The 25,029-nt window shown below is 38.9% G+C and overlaps 2 long non-coding RNA genes across 4 annotated transcripts in view; one reads left to right on the top strand and one right to left on the bottom strand.

The window, feature by feature from the left end:
* The window catches only part of LOC311531721, a 612,131-nt gene that overhangs the window by 230,251 nt on the left and 356,851 nt on the right, over positions 1-25,029 (bottom strand). The gene's annotated exons all lie outside the window — the stretch shown is intronic.
* Positions 9,521-23,547, top strand: LOC311531532. Its single transcript, XR_014714233.1, has 3 exons — positions 9,521-9,766; positions 18,002-18,068; positions 20,266-23,547. It is a non-coding gene; the product is annotated as an uncharacterized lncRNA (long non-coding RNA).

The raw sequence follows: 25,029 nt of genomic DNA, 5'->3' as shown, positions 1-25,029 counted from the left end.
GAAGAACAGTAGTTATGTAGATGCTGGTAGCACCTGACCTTAAAAGCAGAACAAGGGACATGAAGTGAATGGGCTAAATGGGATAGTGGGGAAAGACATAGAGATAGGAAAGATGTGCAAGGTGCATTTTACAGGCACAAAATGTGACCTCACAGAAAAATGACACCAGAGTGAAATGTTCATTAAAAGTCGTCTCCTTTAAACTTGTTTTATAACTGTTATGTCCAAGAGACTGGAAACCTCACAGAATGTACCAGCAGCTCATACCAATACTGGCTAAACAAAACTCCCTGTGCTTACTGTCAAAGGGGCAGTCTCTACAGTCAGTTGCAGGCATCTACAGGCAGATAAAGACCCAGGAGCATGACACTTCCCTGTTTCTGGGGAGATCGAGGAATGGCAAAGATGTGGAACTAGCCCTCTAACTTGCTTATTGGTAGGCCTATAATAAAAGAGCAGTTTCTTCCATGAGTGCCCTCTTGTGAGACTCTGAAAGGTCAGCATTAACATGCTGGACTGCAGCCAAAAGCTCTCCACTTCTCCAGAAGAAATATATATCCCCAAAACCTCCTACAGCATCTCTCCTGATGCCCCTAGGTAAATCCTAATCTTTACTCCCTACCCCTATTGCCCCTTTCCTAAGTATAGCTAACATGCAGCTTTTCCTGCCTCACTTGCAAAGGGCTTAGTGTTCTAAGATGCTGTTTACGTAATTGAGAGCTATGCTCCTAACTCCCCCCGTTGTTTTCAAAAATCCCACCCTACGTTTATAAAAGGGGCTAGCGTTTTGACGGTTATTGCTAGGGGGAACGAAGAGCATTCACTAGTAAAGAGCTTTCTGTGAGGGAAACCTTCACAGGGAGAGGGGTTTTGTTTGTTTGTTTGTTTGTTTTACAAAAATTGAGCCTAGTGTGGTGTGGAAATCCTGAAAAGGAGGCTTTTCTCCCACCCAAAGGAGTAGGAAGGATCTGAAGAAGGACACTTCAGTATAGCAAAGGGATGTTGCTCTCTGCCATATTAAGCCTCTCATTGGAGACAAATTTACTCAACTAGTTTATCCTGGGATAGGCTCAGAAATAAACCATATACACTCCTGCTAGAGTTAAGGCTCACTATCGTCTATATGATTGTAAGGGGTGGAATTGTCTGACTTCAATCCAATAGTAACAGTTGGTTTGATGCTGGGTTGATGCTCTTATAGAGCCAAGCTGTCTTGTTCTCTTCTTGTCATAGTCATAATGCAGGCACTAGATATTTGGTCTATGTTTGCCATCTCATCTGCTTTCTGACCATGCTCTGAGGGGCAACCTTCATTTCTGTTTGATCAACAATTTCATTAATCAATATCAAAGGCAAAGAAAATTACAGATGGATTACAGCTCTTAAGACACGTTCTACCATCAATAAATGCCATGCCAACATCATAATTTTCAACTTAACCCTGATTCCTCCTTGCATTTAATAAAGTGTTTAATACCTAGATTGCAAAGGATGTCTCTAATTAATTTCTATAATCTAATGTATTATTAATCTAAATAGATAAAAACATCTAAATTATTCGAATAGTCTGATTCAATCCACAAAAGCAATAAAATTTAGAGGATTTGAGTTTGTAGCCTGAGGACGATGTGCAATGAGTTGGTGGCCTTAGCCCACACGCTAAAGGGCAGATACCCACCACCACTATTTGAACCCTCGCTAACATCTCAGCAGAGAGGACAAGAATGGATTAGGATTGGAGAACAAATTTTCCTCGCTCCTATAGATGGCCCCTCCCAGGTAGGATTGAGACACATTGGCTGGGCAATGTGTGGAAGCTTGGACATGTTTTACCTTTGATGTGGATAATTTAGGATCTCATTCTCTTAGATGGCCATTCTAACATCATAACCACTACAGTTACTTTAGGGGAAGGATGAGTCAAGCAACAACAAACTCTCAGCTGTACATATAGGGGTTCAGTTTTTTAGGGAAGGATATTTTTGAAAGCTACCACTGAGAACACTCTAATTCCCTGATTTCTATGTCTGACACATCCGAGTCCTACTACTTTACCCCCATCATCAACAGTTGAAAATGTAATCTGTCTTTGCTTTTTCTGTAGCAATCTTTGATATCAACGGACTTTGGATCAAGCTTTAAGTGCTAAATTGAATTAAGATACTTGAAATTAGAAGACACTTCAAACTCACACAGAGTGAATCTTCTCTTTGGGTTCAGTATAAGGAAAATGGCACATTTTTTGCATGCTGCACATCAAGTATGAATATGATTTTAAGTAACTACCTCCTAATATGCCAAGGAGACGGTCTAACAGTTATGGGGCATTTCAGTTCTTAAAATTATATTTTTATTATTTTGTGCATAAAACTACAAATATGTCCACATGCAATAACAATAAAGCACCAAGAAATATATTATAGGAGTATAATCTTTTCTAGGCTGTCACGTTAACGTAATAAGATAAAGAAGAATGTAAACGGAGGATAATTATGTTAGTCACTGCACCAAAATCAATTTTATATGTTGGTATATAATTCTAATCTCATCTTCTCCATAAACCAAATATCTTTATTTTTATAGCCAACCACTTCATTCAGGTGTGACATTTTGCAGAACTGCTACTTGTACTGCTACAGACACACAGAAGACAATGATAGAGGAAATCTGCAAAGCAATTGAGAAAGAAAGCACAGAGAAAAAGAAAATATTAGACAATAGAGAGAAAACAACAAAGAACACAGGCTGCTGCAAGCCAGTGCCCAAGATGCCATTAACCATTATGCCATCAACTTGTGTATCAGTGGTGTTTGTTCTAATGAAATTTATACATTTCCCCCAAATTGGTTACATTTTGATAAGTTATCTAGTGATTTATATATCAAACATTATTGACAGATCAGTGTAGCTTTCTACTTGATTATCTTCTGCCTATTTATGTAGCCCACTATGGTACCAGGGCATCGTCTCAAAACCATTCATTGGCTGCTGCTTTGCTTTTACTTCAGGTTCAAGATCCTCTTATGCTCTGCATCCTAGCTGCCATTTCAGCTCCACTTTCTGGCTTTACTCCATGCTACCTCTAACAGGAACAGCTTCCCACTTCTACTTTATCAAGCACTATCAAGTCTTCCTATACTGATTTGCTCACCAACAACCATTTCATACCATTTTTGTGGAAAAACTTTGGCTCTTAGTGTCAAAGGCATCTAATGATTTTGGGTGCCCAAATTGAAGGGCCTTATTTTCAGAATGCTCTTGGCCCTCAAACTCTAAAAATCAGACCCCTTTCAGCTGTCAAATTGAGCATACAAAATTTGAGGCACCCAAAATACAAGAGCCGGGCAATTTACTTCAGTGAACGGATTTTTTTTTTTAAAAAAGACTTCTTTTAGGTATGAATAAGACAAATAATTTCAACTGAAAAAACACTGACTTCCTTTGAAAAAAATTATAATATTTTGTTTCGACTATTTCAAAATGCCTTTTTGTTTTGACTTTTTGTTTCTAAATTTCATTTGTAGTCAGACTTGGCCAGTTAAAAAAACCACACACACACACAAAGGATGAACACCCCCTTAGTGGACAAATCAAATAGAAAAACTGAAATTTTTAATTTCGAGTCAACCTGAAAATCATCCGTAAGCAAACACACAATCCCATGTGTTTTGAAGACATTTGCCTTTGTATCCAACATCCTTGTGAACACAATGTCATTCACACAAATGTTTTGGAAAAGGGAACAAAAGAGTTCTAGAAACTGTCAGAATGAATTAGCAGTGCTTATCAGATCTAATACCTACCAACATTTTGGGAAATATTTGCTCTGTGTCTGAATTCTCATCTCCACTGTAGCACGGACAGCCATAGGCCTGTCATATAATTTTTATGCATTTCAGTTTCCACATCCACACAATGTTCATAATTATATTTTCTTGCCTAGCTTTATAAATTGATATATTTAATTAAATAATGATCTCACTTCCCAGGATTGTTGTGAGCATGAGTTAATTAATGGTTGTCTACTTCTTTAAAGATGTTAAACACTACATATGATTATTATGTAGGCATAGTCAAGTGAGTTTCATTACATTAATTAACTGTGCTCTGATTTTATAACACTAGAGAAGAGAATGTTTAATGCCTATATACATGTCTTCCAGTACACTAGCCCTAGGAGCCAGCTTTTCCATTTTACTCACTATAGTTCTGAAGAGGTTGAACCTAGGATTAAGGATAAGCATGCCAATGTAATGACGATTACAATGTGCAATTTAGAAATGGAACCAAATCCTGCTGACCCTACTTGGACAAAATTCCCATTGCAGTCAGTGAGAGTAAAATCAGATTGAAAACAAACTAGAAACTTTAGGATTTGACCGAATCCCTCCAAGTACAAGTAATATTTTTTCATTATGTTCTGTGTTTGTCCCAAATTATTAATTTGCCACAGAAATCTCAACAAAAGGAGACTGACAAGATTTGCACAAAAAGTCTAAGAACATTAGTTCATGTATACTAGTCCCTGAATACTATACTAAATGGACTATATTTATTTCGTCAAATGATCCCAAAATAATAAGGATAGGATTGTGAATCAGAATTTAACTAGACAGAGAAATTATTCCAATGCATATCAACAAACAAAAAAACTGTTAGTGAAATCAGTAACAGTAACAGAAGATAAACAGTTACTTTTCCATTATAGTTTAACACATGGAGAATACATCTATACCTTATGTTAATGGAATTTGCCAAGGATATTTGACTCACAATAAATACCCAGATAAATGTCTGATGTTAATATGCCAAGTTCCAATGTATATTAGCTGGCAATAAACTGCTTTTGGTATTAAAATGATTTCCATGTCTATAGCTTTAAAAAAAGATTATTTCTCCAGTTAGATGCTTGATCAGTATGGGACATTAACTTCGTAGTCAATTGGGGCCTGTCATTTCATTGTACAGTATTAATGACATTCAGATTGGCCACATATTCATTTCAGCTAGCCCCAAAAGTGCAATCAATCTTAACAGCAAAGCAATCATCTATCATTTTCCATTAGAAAATCAGTTCTACAGACTGAGCTCATGTCACAGTATGGAATATACAGTAATAGCTGCCATCAAAACTGCTGCTTTATGAGCAGATGAAGATCATGTTATGTAAGACACCACTCCATTTATTCAACAAATAAAGGCTATAAAGGTGTTGGATCATATTAAAGAAGTTCTGTATTAAAATCACAAATGAGTTTGATTCCCCATAGTTTAAATTCCAGGGTATTACTAATTAAGAGGTCTCTTGGTTTTTGGTACTGTTTCTCTCCCTCTATGTGTGAAACTTGCAAGCTGCTAATTGTGTTAGTACATTCTAAGACACAGTCTGTTCTCAAAGCAATTCTTTGTAACAACAACTACTCACACAGAGAGAGACTCGAAGCAATACTCTGTAACAACAGAAACAGCATCCAGAGACTCCCTGTCCTTTTGTTGTATTCATCTCTCTTTGTTAACAATTGTGATTAAAATAGAGCTAGAGGATGTATGTGGATGGATGCTTGGTGTGGATAATAACTGAATGATCAGGGAGGTGCCAGCCTAAGAATCCAGTGTCCATCGGCTGAAGAAGGCGTCAAGTGGAAATAACCAGAGGACCCCCGGAGGGCAGACTGGAATCCACCCAACAGCCTCAAGAATGGGAGAACCAAAGAACAAGATAACATCTGGCAGCACAGAGCCGTCAGGAATGTGCCATCTGCTGATTGATTCAGCAACAGCATGATGAAGCAATGCCCATAGACTGGCATAGGAAGAAATTCCTATAAAAATGGACTCTAGGAAGTGAGAACTTTGGGGTCTGATTCCGCAAACCAACTTCCAGAAGCATCAGATGAGCATCTGACAAGGCCCTGCTCCCTCCTCGTGTCCAGGCAACCTGGCCAGTGGCTTCGCAAGAGCAACTCTAAGGCTGGTAACTATGATAACAACTTGCAGAACCTGTGTGTGTACGAATGAATGTGTGAATATGAAATTGAATGGAATGTTATAGCTGTAACTAACTGCTTACTATGATTCTTTCTGTATTCACAATAAATGTGGCATTTTGCCTTTTCTCCTTTAATAAGATCCTGCTGGTTTTTATTTTATTGGTATAACAAAGGGGCCTGGATTCTCCTCTCCAGCCTGGCTTCATGCCAGTGCAACTCCGTTGATTTCAGAGGAGTTACTCCTGACCACTGTTCCCTCTAAGCTGTGTGTGCACACACAGATCCTAAACCCCGCGCAGATGGCAAAACACCACACGCACAAAAATTTGCACAGAAGCACAACAATTTGCACAGAAGAAATTTTTTGAGCACATGGACTGTCAAAAATTAGAGGGAACATTGCTCCTGAGATACACAAGTGTAAGTGAGAAGAGAATCTGGCCCCCAGTCTTTTATTAAGGCTTTATTTTATAACTCTGAAATGCACTAAACGCACATACAAACACACAGAGAGCTGGAGAATGGTGGCTCTCAACCTTTCCAGCCTACTGTACCCCTTTCAGGAGTCTGATTTGTCTTGCGTATCCCCAAGTTTCACCTCACTTAAAAACTAATTGTTACAAAATTAGACATAAAAATACAAAAGTAGCACAGCACACTATTACTGAACAATTGTTGACTTTCTCATTTTTACCATATCATTATAAAATAAATCAATTGGAATATAAATATTGTCCTTACATTTCAGTGTATAATATATAGAGCAGTACAAACAAGTCATTGTCTGTATGAAATTTTAGTTTCTACTGACTTTGCTAGCACTTTTTATGTAGCCTGTTGTAAAACTAGGCAAATATCTAGATGAGTTGATGTACCCCCAGAAGACCACTGCGTACCCCCAGAGGTACGCATACTCCTGGTTGAGAAGTACTGCCGTAGAGGGAGGACACACAGAGTTGAAGCTTTACAAAACATAAAATATTGATGAAAATGGCCTTTGAGGGCAGAGCCATGGTGAACTATCACAAATGTTTTTTATCTCTGTAGTTGTAGGTTCAGATCTGGTGCATTTGCCTCTCTCTATTAACAAGGTAAAAATTATATTAAAGGTCTCGCAAGTATTCAGAAGCCAGCTATCAAAAGGAAAGAGCCTCTTCTATCTATGACTAAAAGCCAATTTATTTTCTGACGTCACTTTTATAGAATGGGCTTATGGGTAAAAGCTCAGAGATGCATATATAAAATTTGAGAGAAGCACCATGGGAAAACCCATTCTCCTCTCACTTTCCTCTGTGTAAGCCGGGGGTAAGTCCACTGCAGGCAATGAAACTACACCAGTAAAAAACCAGCCCTGAGTGGCATAAGAGAGTAGTGTAAGAGATTTTACCTGTGGTTTGGGTGAGAACTGAAAAATATAGTGACTCTATCCTTTGCTGGAGTTATCACATTCAGCCCTTGAGGGCCTATAATAGTTAGAAATCATGTCAATCGCTTTTTCCTCGGGTTAGAATTTTCTACATTTTTGGTTCATCGTGATCTTTCGGGAAAGACATGTCTGCAACAGCAAAAGGGAGTGATTTGAGGAGAGGACTGAGAACCAGGTCTCCTGAGTTTTATTTTTGGCTTTGTCATTGTCACATTGTCTTGGACAAATTGCGAACTCTCTGAGCCTCAGTTTTTTCCATCGGTAAACCAATCATGATGATACTGACCTACCTCAGACAAGTATGATGAGGCTCCATTAATTAATGTTAGAAAGGGGCACTTGGCAAGCCCTGGAAGAATGGAACTGAAGAAGATCCAATAATTTTTTTAATAATTTATTGTTGTCTTAGAATAATTCAGTTACCATCCAATCATGATTTTTCAGCTTTATCAGAGGTGAAAATAAAGGGAAGGTTGGGGAACCCTAGCAATATATGCTAATTAACGTATGATTGATTTGTAAAGGGACAAATTTTCAAAGTGGGCATGAGAAACACCCCCTCAAAACCCACATTTGTGTCCATAAATGGGTATTTCATTTTGCAAGCCAGGCACTTATGGACCAGCTCCTGCAATGTGCCATACTCTTTCCTCTCAGTAATACTACTGTGCACAGAATAGGTAGGGGAGCAAGGAATTCATCCAACTGTCCCCATGAATGAAGTACTGCACAGTGGGATGCCCCAGTGGGGCAGGGAGAGATGGTTTACAAACTCCTCAGTTCAGGAAGGTGGAGGTCTGCGTGTCTATTGATCCCTTCTGTACATGTATTTAAAACAAGTGGGGAAGTATGTGGGGTGCACATTGGCAGGCCAAACTGATATCTGTTGTTCGAGAAAGCAGCAAACTCTGTACAAACGTATGTGATGTATGCAACTCATACTGAGTTGAGAGAGGGTGAATCACTGACTGAGGTCATAGCCACAGGCAATGGAAAAATTTGACATGATCGAGTGAGTGGATTGTACACGGATACTTGCCTTACGGCACAAACTTCAGGAGGGGTATCCTGTATCATCTTTTGCTGCCTCGGGCTCAGAGCTGTAAGTTGAGAGGCCGAAAACATTGAATACTGTTTTTCAAAATCCACTTTACTTGAGCTGGAAAAGTTGAGAGAAACAAAGAAGTAGATAGCTATGCCTCCCCCCCACCACCCCGTAATAGGTATTTTTGCTACTGAATGAACATTTAGGTAGGATTATTGAATATATCTGATGCGATGGATAATGGTGGCTACAGTTTCCTCAATCAATGAAATTATGCATTCCTTGAAGAGGTAATCATCTGGACAACATGAAACGTTTGGTGACCTCAGTCCAATTCCAAGTGGTACAGGACCCTCACCGCACAAAACACTACCACACCTGGCACCCTTGTTCGCAGTCACCAGACAGGAGAAAGACTGGACTAAAGCACTGCTCCATCTCTCTTGGTGATTTCTCCTGGTCCGAGATGAGGCAGTTTGAGAAACCTGCTGTGGCAGAGACAGGAATGGAACCCTGGTCTCTGGACACTCCGCCCTGTCCTGTAACCATTAGTTCTCCCTCTCCCACTTATTTACTCTGAAGGATGATACGTTTACTTCCACGTTTTAAAGGCAGCAGCATAATGCTGCACCTGATCAGTGGACAAGAGGACTTCAGACTCCAGTGCTGTCATTTTGATACCTTTCATCATCACTAAAGTGTTTAATTTGTGCATAATATTTTAATTCATCCAAATAGAAACAAAGAGAAAAAGAAAAGATTTCCCCCTCCTCACTCCTAACACTGGAGCATGAGCTGCAGTCTCTCAGTTGGGTAAGTTGCCTTTTTACAGTTGCATGGAATGTTGTTTCATCGATTAAACATCCAAGACAATTAAAAAAAAAGATTTTTTTAATCAATGCAGCTTTTCCCTGTGCGGTTGTTCTGTCAAATTGAAGGAGGGAAGGATCCTAAATAAAGCCATAATAATTGGACATGTATAATAAAGCTAAGCAAGGAGGAGGTGCTGGAACTGAACATCAATTAGCATAGTCTAGCAATGAGGGAGGAGATCACAGAATGAATGGACAGAGCTGCACAGACAAGCAGAAGGCTACTGAACTCTGATTAATCACAATGTAGCTTTCATTAGTTCTACTCAGCAGAACTGACATTGTGGCGGAATTATCTCATTATTTTACAGCACAAAACATGAGACATCAAGACAAATCTGAAGGCCTTCTGTACTGCACTTAACGTCTGTTGGGGAACGGGAGGTGATATATTTCAGCAGCTGGCCATCTCTTATACAGATTTACTGTACAGGTAACGTATTTGATTTATGGCCTGTTTAATCAACCAGGACAAAAAATGTTTTTAACTTCACAGACATACATCTTCTCAAGGTATGTTATATGTCTGATGGCTGTTAAAAATGCTAGCTTTTTTATAGTATGCTAGTTAAGGGATAATATTATGTCTGTGGTTGTATCCCTGGGAACCATGGGCACTTAGCCTGGGCTTTTGAAAACACTAAGTGCTCGCTGGATAATGGCAGTAAAGGAATCACATGCTTCCTTGTAAAGAAGTTTTATGCCGCTTTATTCCAAATTTGGAAATGGAAACTGAGCTCTTTCTTCAGAATATATAGGGAGCAGAGAGAGGGCTCCTGGTTCAAGAACAGGGTTCAAAGTCAGAAAGCTCTATGGTGAAATCCTGGCCCACTGAAGTCAGTGGAAATTTTTCATTGGGGCCAGGGTTTCACCTCCGGATACTATACCTGATACTGACATGCTGTGGGATCTTGGACAAATCCCTTAGCAGCTCTGCACCTCAGTTTCCCCATCTGTACAATAGTGAGGACAGAAAGTATTTTCTGAACCTGAGATGGAAGGTGGTATATAAGAATGATCCATCACTATTATATCTATGCGTACATGAGGACATTCAGATTGTGCTTTGAATCTGTAAGAAACATTTAGCAAACCTTTGCAATAAGTGGCCAACCTTTTATTACAGTGCTGACAGGTGTGACACACGGAAATCAATTGCAGTGAATGCTTGAAACAGTATATTTTGTGTTAAACAGAAACTCCATAACATAACCAAGATCCCCAAAGACACCAGAAACTGCACTGTAGTGTCCTGGTTGCCTGAGGCTGGCAGTGAACAACTCCCATTGACTTCAGTGGAAATTGCTCATACTGATTGAAATTCACTGTTGTGTGCAGAGGATCCAGACAGGCCCTATGACAGATTAGGAGGGACTTGTGCTGGACCCCACTGCAGAGACACAAAATTTTGCCTTTAGACGATGTGATCTTTCTTACTGAACCATTTCATCCTGTGTGGAAACACCTGGTCCAGCATTTATTGGGGATCATTTAAATGAGAAAAGGTAGCTAACAAATTTCATATTTAATGGCATTTCTCAGCCTGGTAAGTCATCTCAAATAAGAAAATCCATCCCCTTTTGTGATCACATGAAATAAGTTCAGAGGATGTAGTATTTAGACAATATTATATAATAGGCAGTCAATCAATTTTACTTCCTAAGACAGGCATTGTAAGTGAAAAACAATTCAACAATTGCTACATTGAAATAGAACTGCATGTCTAAACCTTACTCAGGCAAAATCCCATTAAAGCCATTTTTGAGTTGATAATACAGCATCTATAACCCAGCCTGTGCTACCTAGTCACCTGTGTCCACTTTCCACCAACAAAGCAAGGAGAGAGACACTCTGATCCCAAGCATGGAGTCTGCAAAGCAGAGCGACCCTCCACTGAGGTTCTCATTTAACCTCTAAGGGCCATTGAACAGGACAGGAGTAGTCCTGAGACTGACCACTGTGCCTGGTAATAAGCATCAATCAGATTCCCTTCATTTGACCCTTTGACCGCACTTCTGTTCCTGTTATTTTATTAGTTGTCCCACGAAATCACTTGGCTTCCAGGTCCTGTGGATCCTCCCTTAGGCTCGGGGGGGGGGGGGGGGGGGATCCTTTAGCAGTGTGCGAGCTTCTGCCCGCCCACTTCCTGGATCCCAATAGGAATAAGCATTTGCAGGATTGGCTTTTAAAGCAGTATTAGTGACAAACGTTTGGCTTTATAAACATGGATATCCAAAAACTGAGATAGTGTATTGTATATGTACACGTTATTGAAATCAAGCCCTGGTAGTTGGACTCTCCCTTTGCAATTTTGCTTTCACTTTTGCATTCAAGCAGTACATTTTTGCTTAGTCATAATTTACATGGGTTACCATGGTAACACCTGTAGGGTGTAATTCCCCTATTCATTAGAGGAATAGCATACTTTAGAATTATTAGAAGCTAATTAGTATTAGAAGATAATTTTCTGTTTACATTTTCTTGCAACTATTTTGGCGCCCCATAGATTGTGACAAATATTTGCAAGCTCAAAATCCTTGAAACAATTCCCCTTCATACCCAAGATCAAGCGACCTCTTGAAATCTGTGAATAAAGCACAGTTCACAGTGAAGTCCTGATCAATTATGATGGGCTCCAATTATATAGGGTTAAAACCCAAGGAATCTAACAAGACTATTATCTGCAGGTAATTTAACTCAAGCTACAGTACATAGAACCCAATGCACTGAACAGCCTTGTAAAAGTGAGTTATTTTTATAAATGAGAATGTCCTAATCCCAAGATATATAAGACCCAGGAAAAATATGATCTACCACTGTAAATCCCTTTAAAAGCATACAACTAAGTTAGTTACTTACATTAAACAGAAAAATATACCTTAGAGAAGCTTAATTTAAAATGAAATTGCAAAGCTATTTTTAAATCAAAGGTCAATACTGAAAACTATCCCTTAGGAGTAAAATTAAAATCAATAAAAGGAATTTTTGAAAGGTTTTTAAAATCAGCAACTATTTTTAATGTCAAAGTATAAAGATGGAGCAAAGGGAATAATTCTTCATGTTGTGGATTTGCAATGAACAAATACATACTTTGCAACAAATAATTTATGAAATACAGTTTACTTCTTTTTCTGCTCCTGGAATATCTGCAAGCAAACTTTGATTTCCTTGAATTTCTTATTTGAAGTTATGACACATTTTAAAAAAATTCTATCTATGAATTGTTTATAAATAGTTCTCTGCACGGATTTTATTTTATTTGTGTTTGCCCTTCAAGTTGTACTTATTAGATTAATCATCAATGTCTATTAAAGTCTTTCCATTGACTTCAACCAGCTCACAATTAGGTCCAGAGGATAAGTAAGCATTTCAGAGGTGAATATGTGTATGTACAAATTTAAGACCCAGATGCTGTAAACACTTGTGTAACTTTACTCCTGTGAGTAGTCCCATTGACTTCACTGGTGTATAAAGTTAAGTATATGAACAAGGGCTTGCGAATTGGGGCCTAAAATACAGTTTCTCTGAATATTTGCACACGGATCTTTAAAATTCAAATTCCAGAATCATTTGTGTCAGTAAGAATGAAATGTTCAAAAGTGGAAAGAAAACTGGAAGGAATATGCCCACAATTAATTCACTTAAAAATTAAAATGAATAACTGCTGAAAGTATTTTGCATCTAGCTCAATTGGCAACATAGTAATTCACTTTGCCCATGTGATAGAAAAGGGGCCCCTTTTGAATTAAACATTAGTAAAATGCAGAAAATTCAGAACTATGGTTCTGAATAGGATTGAAATGCAAAAAGATCAAGTTTTCCCCTTTTCTTCTCTTGTTACACATATTTCATGCCCTTCCAGTATTTCTGATTAAAGAATGGGATTGGAAAGAATTACCCTATAGGGTTCTATATTTTATTTTCTCTCTGAGAATTTAATATAAAAACATTTTGCTTACATGTCTAAAAACATTTTTGTATCTGACAAGCAATGTTGTCAAGGAGTGCTGTCTATCAGACAGATTTGTCCATCTGACAAACAAATTTTCTATTGCAAGCTCCATCTGTTGTCTTGAAAATCAAGGTGTGTTTTTACTTCTGTATGCATCATCAGCTTTCCAAATTCTGAGAGCAGCAATCATTTGCACACAAGTCAGGAAACAACACAGCCTATCCTGCTGCTATTATGCTGGTTCTGCGGTGAAGACTTCAATAAAATTCAGCAGTGGTTCTGCCATTATAAGGCACTGACCACTCAGGAAAATGAGAAAATAAAGTCAAAGTAAAATAAATGCATCTTCTTCCCCACTTTGATACTCATTGATTTAACAGCAAAGCTCTCCCAGCTGTATTTCCCATTTTATGTTAAGATCAGCTAAGATTTGACAGAAAATATCTATATTAGAGTTCAATAACAGTGTCATCATAATGTTATCGGAGGTTTTCTGCCGTAGTCGGGCTCCCTGCCTCAAACTCTAGAGTAGCCACTATTCAACTCCCATGTGATAGATGCTATAAAAATTTGTGATAGGGCAGGACCTAGGGTCAGGGATTTAGCTGGGCATTTATGCACCCAACCTAGCAATGGCCACTACATTCACACACTTGCCAATGCAAACTCTCTCTAATTACATTCTCCTTCTTGGACAGAGTGGCCCTTTACCATATTAGTCCAACACTGAGTCTGTGCACAACTGTTTGGTGATTTTCCAGCAACGTAGGAAGCTCGTGTCTGACAGTCAAAGTCCTGACACCCCCAGGAGAGAACAGCAGGTCTGAATCCCAAAGAATAAGCAATTGAATCAACTAGTTGTATACGTTATTGTGTACAAAAATATGTTGAGTAAGGTCTTTTATGAAAGCTTGTAATGTTCTGAACTTGATGATCATGAGATACATATACAGACTGTAGTTATGAATCTATATATTTCTGTATATAGTAAACTGTGCTCATAACTAAGGCTCTGTGTTGGTCACGGATTCCATGGTTCCCAGCCAATGGGAGCTGCAGAACTGGGGCTTGGGGCGGAGCAGAGGCAGCACGTGGAGCTAGGAGCTGGAGGTCATTATTTCCCAGAAGCTGGGTAGGGAGTCTGCACCACCAACCCCCCGCCAGCACCCACGGCATCCCTCCCTAGGCTGCGCCGCACCCTTACCCCATGAGCACTTGTGGCATCCCCTGGGCCGCCCCCCCCCCCCAACGCACCCCGCCCCAAGTTTTAGTCAGGGGAATATAGTAAAAGTCATGGACGGGTCATGGACAATGAATTTTTGTTTACTGCCCATGACCTGTCCATGACTTTTACTAAAAGTACCCATGACTAAAACATAGCCTTACAATCTGAGGTACAATTTGAATTATACCCCGAAGCAGTAAGGGGGCACTTCCAAGTCAGGTGTTTGCATAAAGCCAGATGAAGGTAATTATCCACTGAACAACACAGGAAAAGGCAACAAATGTTTCATCTTTGAATCTGTGATTTTTCTATTAAATAGACCTTTTTGTTTATTTACCCCAAGTAGGTCTCTGTTGTGCAAATGGTATGAAGTGTATGTGCCAAAGCAAGCTGATGTCTGCAGGGCTGGTTTCGTGCCTTTCTGGTGATGAACCAGAGGGGAAAAGTCAGAGTGCCTGGTAGTTAAGAACTTGGAGTGGGTGGATTTGGTGAGACCTGGGACTGGAAGAGCTGTTGGGAGTCCCCCTGCAAGGAATAATGAGGTTGGTGGAAGTCCAGGTGAGACCTTGTATTTGTGAGCAGACTACTCATATCAGAGCTCTGAACCAAAGTTGCAGAGCATAAAGGCACCTGAGGTTACAAGGCAGGCGGTGACAGAAGCCCTACTGGTCTGGGAGATCTCCAAAACATCATGTTGTGGATCTCACAAGACATCTAGAGGAGTGGGAGGAGCTTGTGGTCATGGTATACGTTGGTACCAATTATGTAGGAAGGTGTAAAAGAGAGGTTCCGTGAGTTGTTTAGATAATTAGGAAAAGGGTTTAAATCCAGAGCTTCTATAGTAGCTTTCTCTGAAACTCCCTCTGGCCTGATCCATTGTGGGTATTCCTATCATCCTCTTACCTCACGCACCAATGTAACATAGTGAAGTAAATAGGTTCGGTTTAATAAAATTTAAGTACAGTGGCCATTGTAAGACATTACATAAATGATGGTGACTGAATTTAAACTAGTTCAGTTAATGAATAACATAGCCACTCTGATGATTTCTAATACTAAGGGGTACATGTGCACAGCCTCGTGCTCTTAAGAGAGACTTTCAGTCGTGGAGCTACAAACCATGTCAGTGATTAATAGCAAAGTGCTGTGAGTTTCTCTAGCTCAGTATGCTAGATGCTGTTGAGAACAGTGGGGATCTAATCAGAGGTAGGGAATATTGAGTCCTCAGCATGTTTGAGAAAGCCTGATCTTAACTAATTCTGATACAGAGCTGCTAATTAAATGCAGAAGATTTTCCCTTTGAGAGCGATGCCTCCTATGGTTCTCTATTTGATTGTTGTCATGATCACTACACTCCTGGGCCTGTTAGGACAGAAAGTTTCATAAGATAACACAGAAACACCATGAGCCAGATTCTGTCTGCAAATTGCATATGTGTAAAGCTGGCATAATGGGGAAACCTGGGGGAAGTGGTGGAAGGCATTTAAAATGTTAATGCTGTAGGTCTTATTACATCCAGACACTGCAAAACAAAATACAACAGGGAAGAAGTGTTGGACCCATGAGGTGGTTATGCAACCCTTCCACAGGTGTTCTTCAAATGAAGCTGCAAAAGGACATTCTGGGACAGACTGGAAGTCTGCACGTTTTAAGACATGAATCCATTGATCAAAGCCCACGTGCCACTACTCTATTTGGTTTCCACCTGCACCTATCAGGAGTAATCTGCACAGGGGTATTGTACATGGGGCAGGGCTGGCCACAATATACAATACCATACTCGGGACCAAGGCTGGTAGAACACAGACTCAAAATTGTCATAATTAACATGTGCTGAAAGAATGCCAGAATTTGGCCCTTAATACAAGGTATTAGGTACAACAGTCATAATGTTGGAGCACAGCCATGCTTTGGTTGATTGCATAGTAATTGCGTATGCCACACTAGTACTTAACATAACAGCATCTGAGTAATAGATGTGAGGACAGCAATATGTGAGAATTAAAAAAGAAACTAAATTACTTTGATAACATGGATCAAGATACATTAAAAATAACTAGGAGAGTGAATTTAATCTAAAGGTTAAAAGACAGCTGACAAGGTCACTCTCTACTGTTCTCCCAGTGAGTTTGAAGAATGGCAGAGAAATTCAGCCCTTTGGGTTGTATTCTAAACCCTTCAGAAATCAATTGCAGAGCAGAAGCTAGAATATGCCAAATGAACTGTATGTCAGAATGATACAGAGCCTTGCATACAGTTTACATTCCAAAAATTCTGAAGGACTCACATACAGAACCATATTTTCATGGGAGGTTGACACCACTATTTGGTTTTAGCCTTCTGATTATTATCACTGTACTATGGGAATGAATCAATAGTTGTCTCCAGAGACAGTATCTCTCTTTTTTGTAGTGCACAGTACACAAAACAATTTTTTTGTTCTTGAAGCGTTTATTTAAAAAAATAGAGAAGTGAAAAGAGAAAGACAAGAGATGAAACTGCTTTCAGTGCTCTATGCACTTGCTTCACACATCTCTGATTAAAGTAATTTGTACACTATGCATAAGTTGTAAGTATTATTGAAACGTATGACCTTCAAAGAATTAATACATATTGATGCTGACGAATTATAGCCTAGAATGAAAAAGAGGTTTATAGTAAATTGCACTATTACTGCAATCAAAAATTTTAGCTTTTGAAAAGCAAAGGTGTAGAACATACAGCTAAAATAATTGAGGTTCTTCTGAGAGGAGAGTTTGGATGCATTATGAATGCAAAGCAACCTTTCTGGTGGCATCACATTTAACACAACAGTAACAAAAGTAATTGATTTCATATTTTCTAGTCTTCATTTTTCATTACTGGCCAAAGGCATCAATCATCTCATTTCAATACAAAAAATGACCATTATTACTTATTACTACAAGCAATACTAAAAAGCTTATAGTTTCTTTAATTATCTGGATCTCTCTCAAGTGTTCCCAGAAGCCTTTTTAGTTGTAAGTCAACATTTCACATATACTTGAATGGGTTTTTGTCTTCCTGACACGTTCTACTGCACAGATGGATGAATCCCAAAAGTTCTGAAGTGCAGATTCAGTTAGAGTCACGACCCAAAGCACAGGATGCTTATTCAAATATTATCTCAACTTCCTGATTTTACCAGTCAGTCCTGGAGATCTTAGGAGTACAGATTTCCTTGTAAGATTCTCAGCACTGGTACATGCCAGAAATACTCTTCTGATAAGAACAGCATTTCTTGGGGAAGATCCTCAGCAAAACACTTAAGCATGAATGGAGTTAAGCATGTGCTTAAGTGCTCTGCTGAGTCAGGACCTGAAGGTGGGATTTTCAAAAGCACCTAAGTGATATAGGAGCAGATGTTCCTTTGACTTTCAGTGGGACTCCCAGCTCCTAAGTCACAGAAGCATTTCTGAAAATCCCAATGTTAACCATCAATCAACCCATTTTCATTTTCTTTGTTTTTCCAGAAAGATCATTTTAAAACTGTCTAAGGGAATAAAACCCCTACCTGATGGGAATAAATTATCCATGAAGGTAAGTTTACAGACAAGAGGGTTATAACAAACACGTAGCTCGAGAACTGAAAACAGCTGATAACTGGCAAAAAGTATTCCTTAAACCGATTATTTTTTAAAACGATGACACAATTGCTTCTGTGTCAGAGTAGCTTCTTTGTTATATTTGAGTAGAATATAACAAGTGAACGAGTCAAAAAGCAATAATTAAAGATAAACAGCATATGGGTCATGGGTCTCCTCTCACTCTTGTTTTAGGCTCATGTACCTGCATCAGCTTCAACTGAGTTACTATGGATTTAGGCCCAGATTCAAAACACAGCGCTTAAGCACGTGCTTTATTTTAAAACCCATTCACTGTGTCCTGTGCATTGCCAAATATACTTTCTGTGTACAACAATAAATATTAGTGGTAAGAATGTATGGTGTGGAGCCATAAATTGTCTGCTTTATAATACATATCCACTGCACTATTGAAATTTGGTTAACCATGCATATATATTTTTACCAAAATAGTACACAATATGTCACAGTCACTCAAGAAATAGTGTATTGTGCACTGTATGTACAATATGATTGATAATACTTTCCCCCAAGAGCATTATCCATTCTTTCCTTCATGCCACATGTAAATCCAACTTATGCACAGTGGCTGAGTTTCTATGATTTGCTCTATTTTGTGTAGAGACCTTACAATTCTCTGTAAGCCTGTCAATAGATGAATTGCTCCATTCTGACTGGGATAAAGAAGCAGAACTGACAAAGCTAATATCTTTTCATCTTGATAATGTGGAAATAGAATAAATACAACACCACTCAACCTGCAGTATGCAACCTATCAGATTTGTTTTAATCTACTTTCCCCCAAGGCAGCACACAAAAACAACCCTGCAGCCTCTCAGCCTTTAATCTTTTCTAATAAAGCATTATTTGAGGGGAATAGCATCAACGCAAAAAGACACAGAATGTATTTTTCAACAGGGCTGACCTTCTACCATTTCTACCTTCTAGAAATAACTACTCTTGAAGCCCTACTAGTTGATTAATTATGTCTTACAACTGGAGTCGTCAATTTGCTTTAGTCAGGCAAATAGCAGAATTGAATTCTTGTCAGTATTTTTCAGCCTATCATGACCAATAGTGATAATTTTATATTTGGTTAACAGATTATATGCAGAGCTGACCACGCCATTTGTCATGATACTCTCTCCATGATAAATGTAATCCCTTTGGGGTTTGTAAATGGTTCTCTAAGCAATCTGGATTGCCTTCACATGTATTTGTAATTTGTAAGTGTTCACTTGGGTGAAATTTGTCCCTGTGCAGAGGGCTAGGGCATGGTCTATACGCACCATCTAAATTCACCAAAAATGGCTTTAATAGAAATTTAAGGAGTGCATAAACCCTGTGCTGGCCCTGTCCATGGGGTGAATTTTATGCATGCTAATTTGGACAAATAATTTTCAGAGTATGGGAGACTCAGTTTGGCTATTTGCTAGTGTTATTCAATGTGTGACTGGTCATCAGATTATCTTCATGGCAAATCCCAAAGGGACTCAGCCTCCTTGCAGATGGAGCACCACCCAGATTGATTTCTAGCTAGATCCTTAAGGGGTCTGGATGGGTATTCAGTTTATGTCAGTCACTGGCGATCTTATCTCACCACTGAAGCTTTGGTGCCCACATGATTGCCAGCCATGCAGCAGCATTCCTTGGTAAATGAGCTTTGGAATTGGTTGGTCTTCCATTCTAATACGTCTGAACCAAGAAAGCCCCTGAAACCAAACCAGTGCTGATGGAGGTGATTGCTGGGCTTGGCTGCGAACATTCTCATTTGCTGATCCTATCCTGCCACTTAACATGGAGCAACTCACAAAGATGATGAGAATCAAAAATGTCAATCTGCTGCTCTTCACCCTTCCTCAGTGCCCATTTTTCATTGCTGTTCATGGAGTTAGTATAACCATGGCTTTATAGAGCCCACATCTAGTAGCATGTTTGACGCCATGACATCCCCCTGGAGGCTCCTGAAGGGCCCGAAACATTGCAGCAGCTTCTGCTGTAGGAGTCATCTAAGTCACATGGTATCTTCTTACTATTAATATTGAGGCAGCACCTAGTGGTCAACTGGATTTAAGTACTTAGGTGCTTTGCCAAAGGAGGACTGTAATCTATTGCTGTTATAAGACAGTTATTCTATATTCTTCCTTTTTCAGACCACGTCTATGGACAAGCTACTGGCATAACTGATACATCATTGACCTGTCCACACTTTAGTTAGGAGAGCTCGGAGGAAGGATGTCATCCATGGGACGGAAGGACAATATCCTATGATGTGACTCTTTAAGGGAGAACGAACCACTGGCTACACACTCTCCTTGCATTGTAATAACAACATTTGTATTTTTGCACTGTGGCATGCTGCATGCTCCTTTCCTACTAGAGCTGCAAGAGCTCTGCTTTTAAATTATACTGAGACATGCTATACTATAACAGGTCTTTATGGTATTTTTACAACAGAAAGTGATATGGTTATAAAAAGCAAGACTGACAGGAGAAATAACTTGACAGGCATCTGTTTCCTCTCTACTGGCCAGTAGGCACTGGTATAGTGTAAACAAGAAAAACAGGCTTTGTGTACTGTATTTACAGGCTCTAACAGTTATTTCTATACCACAAGGACCACCTGTTGTTTTGTGAACACATTTGTTCAGACTAGCACTTGTAATGGAAAGATAGATGGTTAGCAATAATTTTGTGATACTTGCCTACTGCAGGGTTTTTTGCACCTATCCCTAAAGCAGCTGTCTAACAGAGACAAAAAACTGGAATAGAGGGACCCCTGGTCTGATCCAGCATGGTAGTTCCATTATCTCTGTATCATATGATCCCATTGTTATAATCGGAGAGACCAACAAGGTTACAGCAAATCTGTTTACTGCTGCTTATTATTATGGATTGCTAGTTCTTTTGCTAGTATTCAAAAGCCCCAGTCAAGATCAGGGCTCCATATGCTAGCTGCTGTACAAAACACTTAGTCAGCCAATGACGCAACCAGCTGGGCAAAGATGAAAAGATTTTTCTTGAATATCCATTCAAGTTTGAAAATTAACTTTTGATTGGACCATTTTTGCAATCCATTTGTATTTACTTCTATTATAAAAGAGCAGAAGTTTTCATGCTTTTGGTGTTTGCAAAAACAACCTGTCTTTGTAGTTTTCAGGTGTTTAACCAGGGTCAAAATAGGGACAGAAAGTGATGGTACCAGTTTCAAGTTCCACCTCAATTTCAATGCTTGGATGTTTTTGCTGAAGGTATCATAGGTTACTTTATCGCTTCTAGTTTAACGCTAAGATAAATTACACTTTTCACACTTTATTTAAAACCATGGTTCCAGTATATATGCAGCCTGAAAACAAGTGCTACACTAGGACATAGTTGGAGGGCTTTCTTTATAAACAGAAAGACTAGAAACTCTCTGAAGAAATATAGGACTTCTATACAAGCGTGTCAGGATAGCATATCACAGTGAAGTAGATCAAACTGACCTCTGCTTATAAGTAAGCTCAAGAGAGAGCTACTGAGTGCTTTGTACATTGCACAATAATGAATATTACTCCTTAATTACGGAAGCATTTCAAATGGCCAATGAGATCAAAGATAATTTTATTATTAAGTCCTAATTTTGTACTGCTGTGGTTTTTCTTTATGAGTCTTTGAAGAATATTATACAAAACAGATGGGAAGGACCTCATACCCACTGCCATAAATAAGTTTTATGTCCAAACTTTCTGAACATTTCACTAGAAAGCACAGTGGTAATTCTACCAGACGTTAAAGTTTGCTTAAAAATACACAGCAACATTTTGAAATGCCTTGAGAGGAGATTTAATGAGAGAAATCAGAAAGAGAAGATTAAACTAAAAAAGAGAAAAGGGGATACTGAAACATCTGCCAAATGGTTTATTAGTGGTGTGGGGTGAAGGGACGGAGAGAGAGAAAGCTTTGCTTTCATAATGTGGTTCCAAGAGGAAACACTTGATAAGTAACTGCAGTAGGTAAATGTGGCAAAGTAAGATATTTAAGTGATCACTCTACTGCACATATTAAGTATAAATGATGCATTGTAATGTGCCATGTATTTTTAATGACTGTCCTCTGGTCAGTCATAATAGTTTCGTAACAGATGTAGCTTATTTGAACAATTCTGGAAGAAGAGGAGGAAAGATTTGTCTTTTGTCAAGATGATAAGAAAAATAGGACCGAGGTTGCTTTACTTTTTTCAGATTAAGGAAAGACATGATTAAGGGATGCAATAATTTCAAAGAAGTTCCTGAGCCTATGTCAAGGTTCCTTCCCCACTCTGAAATCTAGGGTACAGATGTGGGGACCTGCATGAAAGACCCCCTAAGATTATTCTTACCAGCTTAGGTTAAAACTTCCCCAAGGTACAAACTTTTACCTTTTGTCCTTGGACCTTATGCTGCCACCACCAAGCGTGTTAAACAAAGAACAGGGAAAGAGACCACTTGGAGACATCTTCCCTCCAAATATCCCCCCCCCCAAGTCCTACACCCCCTTTCCTGGGGAAGGCTTGATAAAAATCCTCACCAATTTGCATAGGTGAACACAGACCCAAACTCTTGGATCTTAAGAACAATGAAAAAGCAATCAGGTTCTTAAAAGAGAGTTTTAATTAAAGAAAAAGTAAAAGAATCACCTCTGTAAAATCAGGATGGTAAATACCTTACAGGGTAATCAGATTCAAAACATAGAGAATCCCTCTAGGCAAAACCTTACGTTACAAAAAGACAGAAAAACAGGAATATACATCCCATTCAGCACAACTTATTTTATCAACCATTTAAACAAAACAGAATCTAACGCATATCTAGCTAGATTGCTTACTAACTCTTTATAGGAGTTCTGACCTGCATTCATGCTCTGGTCCCGGCAAAAGCATCACACACACAGACAGAACCTTTGTTTCCTTCCCCACTTTCAGCTTTGAAAGTAACTTGTCTCCTCATTGGTTATTTTGGTCAGGTGCCAGCGAGGTTATCTTAGCTTCTTAACCCGTTATAGGTGAAAGTGTTTTGCCTCTGGCCAGGAGGGATTTTATAGTTTTGTATACAGAAAGGTGGTTACCCTTCCCTTTATATTTATGACAGCCTATTTCATTGCAGCAGGGATAAATAGGATAACGGATAGAGATGGTAGAGACTACAGGATGATGAGAATCTGAAGATGGGAGCTGAGGGAAAGTACTGGATTTTAACTGCATCCTCAAACCATAGATGTACACTCTATAGGTACAGGCATAAAAGCAGCATCTATTCTTAGGAGTGGTTATGATTAAGTTAAGCTCAATTAAAGTAGCCATTCTACTGAAGAAACTACCAACATTTGGTACCTCTATGTTTCTGATTGCATATTTGTTTCTTGTCTAAAATATCACGGCCTACTAAAATGACACAAGAAAAGGAAAAGGTTGTATAATGGAGTCTGGTTTCATAAGGTTAAATGCATAAAATAACTTTCCACTGAAAAGTCACCATTTTTGCCCTCTTGTTGTGAAGTTTAGTCCAAGTGTTTTAATTTTAGCACGCCTGGTAAATGATAAACATAAATGATAAACAAAATGAGAACCTAAGTAATAAAATGCTTCTCAACCTTGGATAATTCTCTCATAGTGAGGAAAACTTAAAGCCATAATTAAGCCAAATTCACCCATATAGGCCTATTGTCTCTCTCTACATAGCTGCTGAAATCTTTGGCTCTTGGGCAGAAACCGCATTTATTAAAGTAGGATATAAAAGGTTCTTCCAAGTAATAGGAAATGCTGGGCTCTGCCTGGATTTTGTTTGGAAATTAAAGCTGTTCCCTGAGTTCACTGGTAGTTTCAGTTTTGCTGGGAAGGCAGTATCAGGCTGAAAATGAAGTGGCATCAAATCCACAGTGGCAAATCTCTCTCTCTCTAATTGGGAAAATATAAAATTCTTAGAAGAAGTAAGATGATCTTACCACAAAAGTATCTTTCTGAATGATAGAAGCTATAGAAAAGTACATGGAGAAAAACCTATTTAAAAGGAGAATAGCGCCCATTTTACCCATTTCTGAAGTGTGCAAGTTTCACACTTTAAAGTACTATTCACCAAATATTTTTTTAAAAAAGACCCTGATTCTCCATTGCCTTGCACCTTGGATGGTCTTTTACATATACATAAAGTGGGTATAAAATGCTAAAATGCTAATGGGTGGAGAATTCTGATTTGATAACATTTTATACTCATTTTGCACAGATGCAAGGCTCCAACTCAGCAAAGCACTTAAGCATGTGCCTAATTTGAAGTATGTGCTTAAGACCCATTGGCTTTAAGATGAACAATACTTTTCAATATTTGACTTGGGCCTTTGACTTCAGTGGGACTTTTAAACACAGGCTTATGTGTTTTGCTGAACTGGAGTCTAAATGACTAAGGTTAAGGTAGTGGAGAATCAGGCCCAAGATATTTAGTTACACTTGTTTTTCTGAAGTTGTGGTTGAAAACTGATATCATTTGTGACACCTGCATTAGAATCATAGAATAACAGAGTTGGAAGGGACCTCTGGAGGCCATCTAGTCCAATCCCCTGCCCAAAGCAGGACCAATCCCAACTAAATCATCCCAGCCAGGGCTTTGTCAAGCCTGACCTTAAAAACTTCTAAGGAAGGGGATTCCACCACCTCCGTAGGTAACGCATTCCAGTGTTTCACCACCCTCCTAGTGAAAAAGTTTTTCCTAATATCCAACCTAAATCTCCCCCACTGCAACTTGAGACCATTACTCCTTGTCCTGTCATCTGCTACCACTGAGAATAGTCTAGATCCATCCTCTTTGGATCCACCTTTCAGGTAGTTAAAAGCAGCTATCAAATCCCCCCTCATTCTTCTCTTCCGTAGACTAAACAATCCCAGTTCCCTCAGCCTCTCCTCATAA

This window comes from Lepidochelys olivacea (genome assembly GCF_965140295.1).
Source record: "Lepidochelys olivacea isolate rLepOli2 genome assembly, chromosome: 15".
NCBI lineage: Eukaryota > Metazoa > Chordata > Testudines > Cheloniidae > Lepidochelys > Lepidochelys olivacea.
This window is presented reverse-complemented; position numbering and strand designations above follow the sequence as displayed.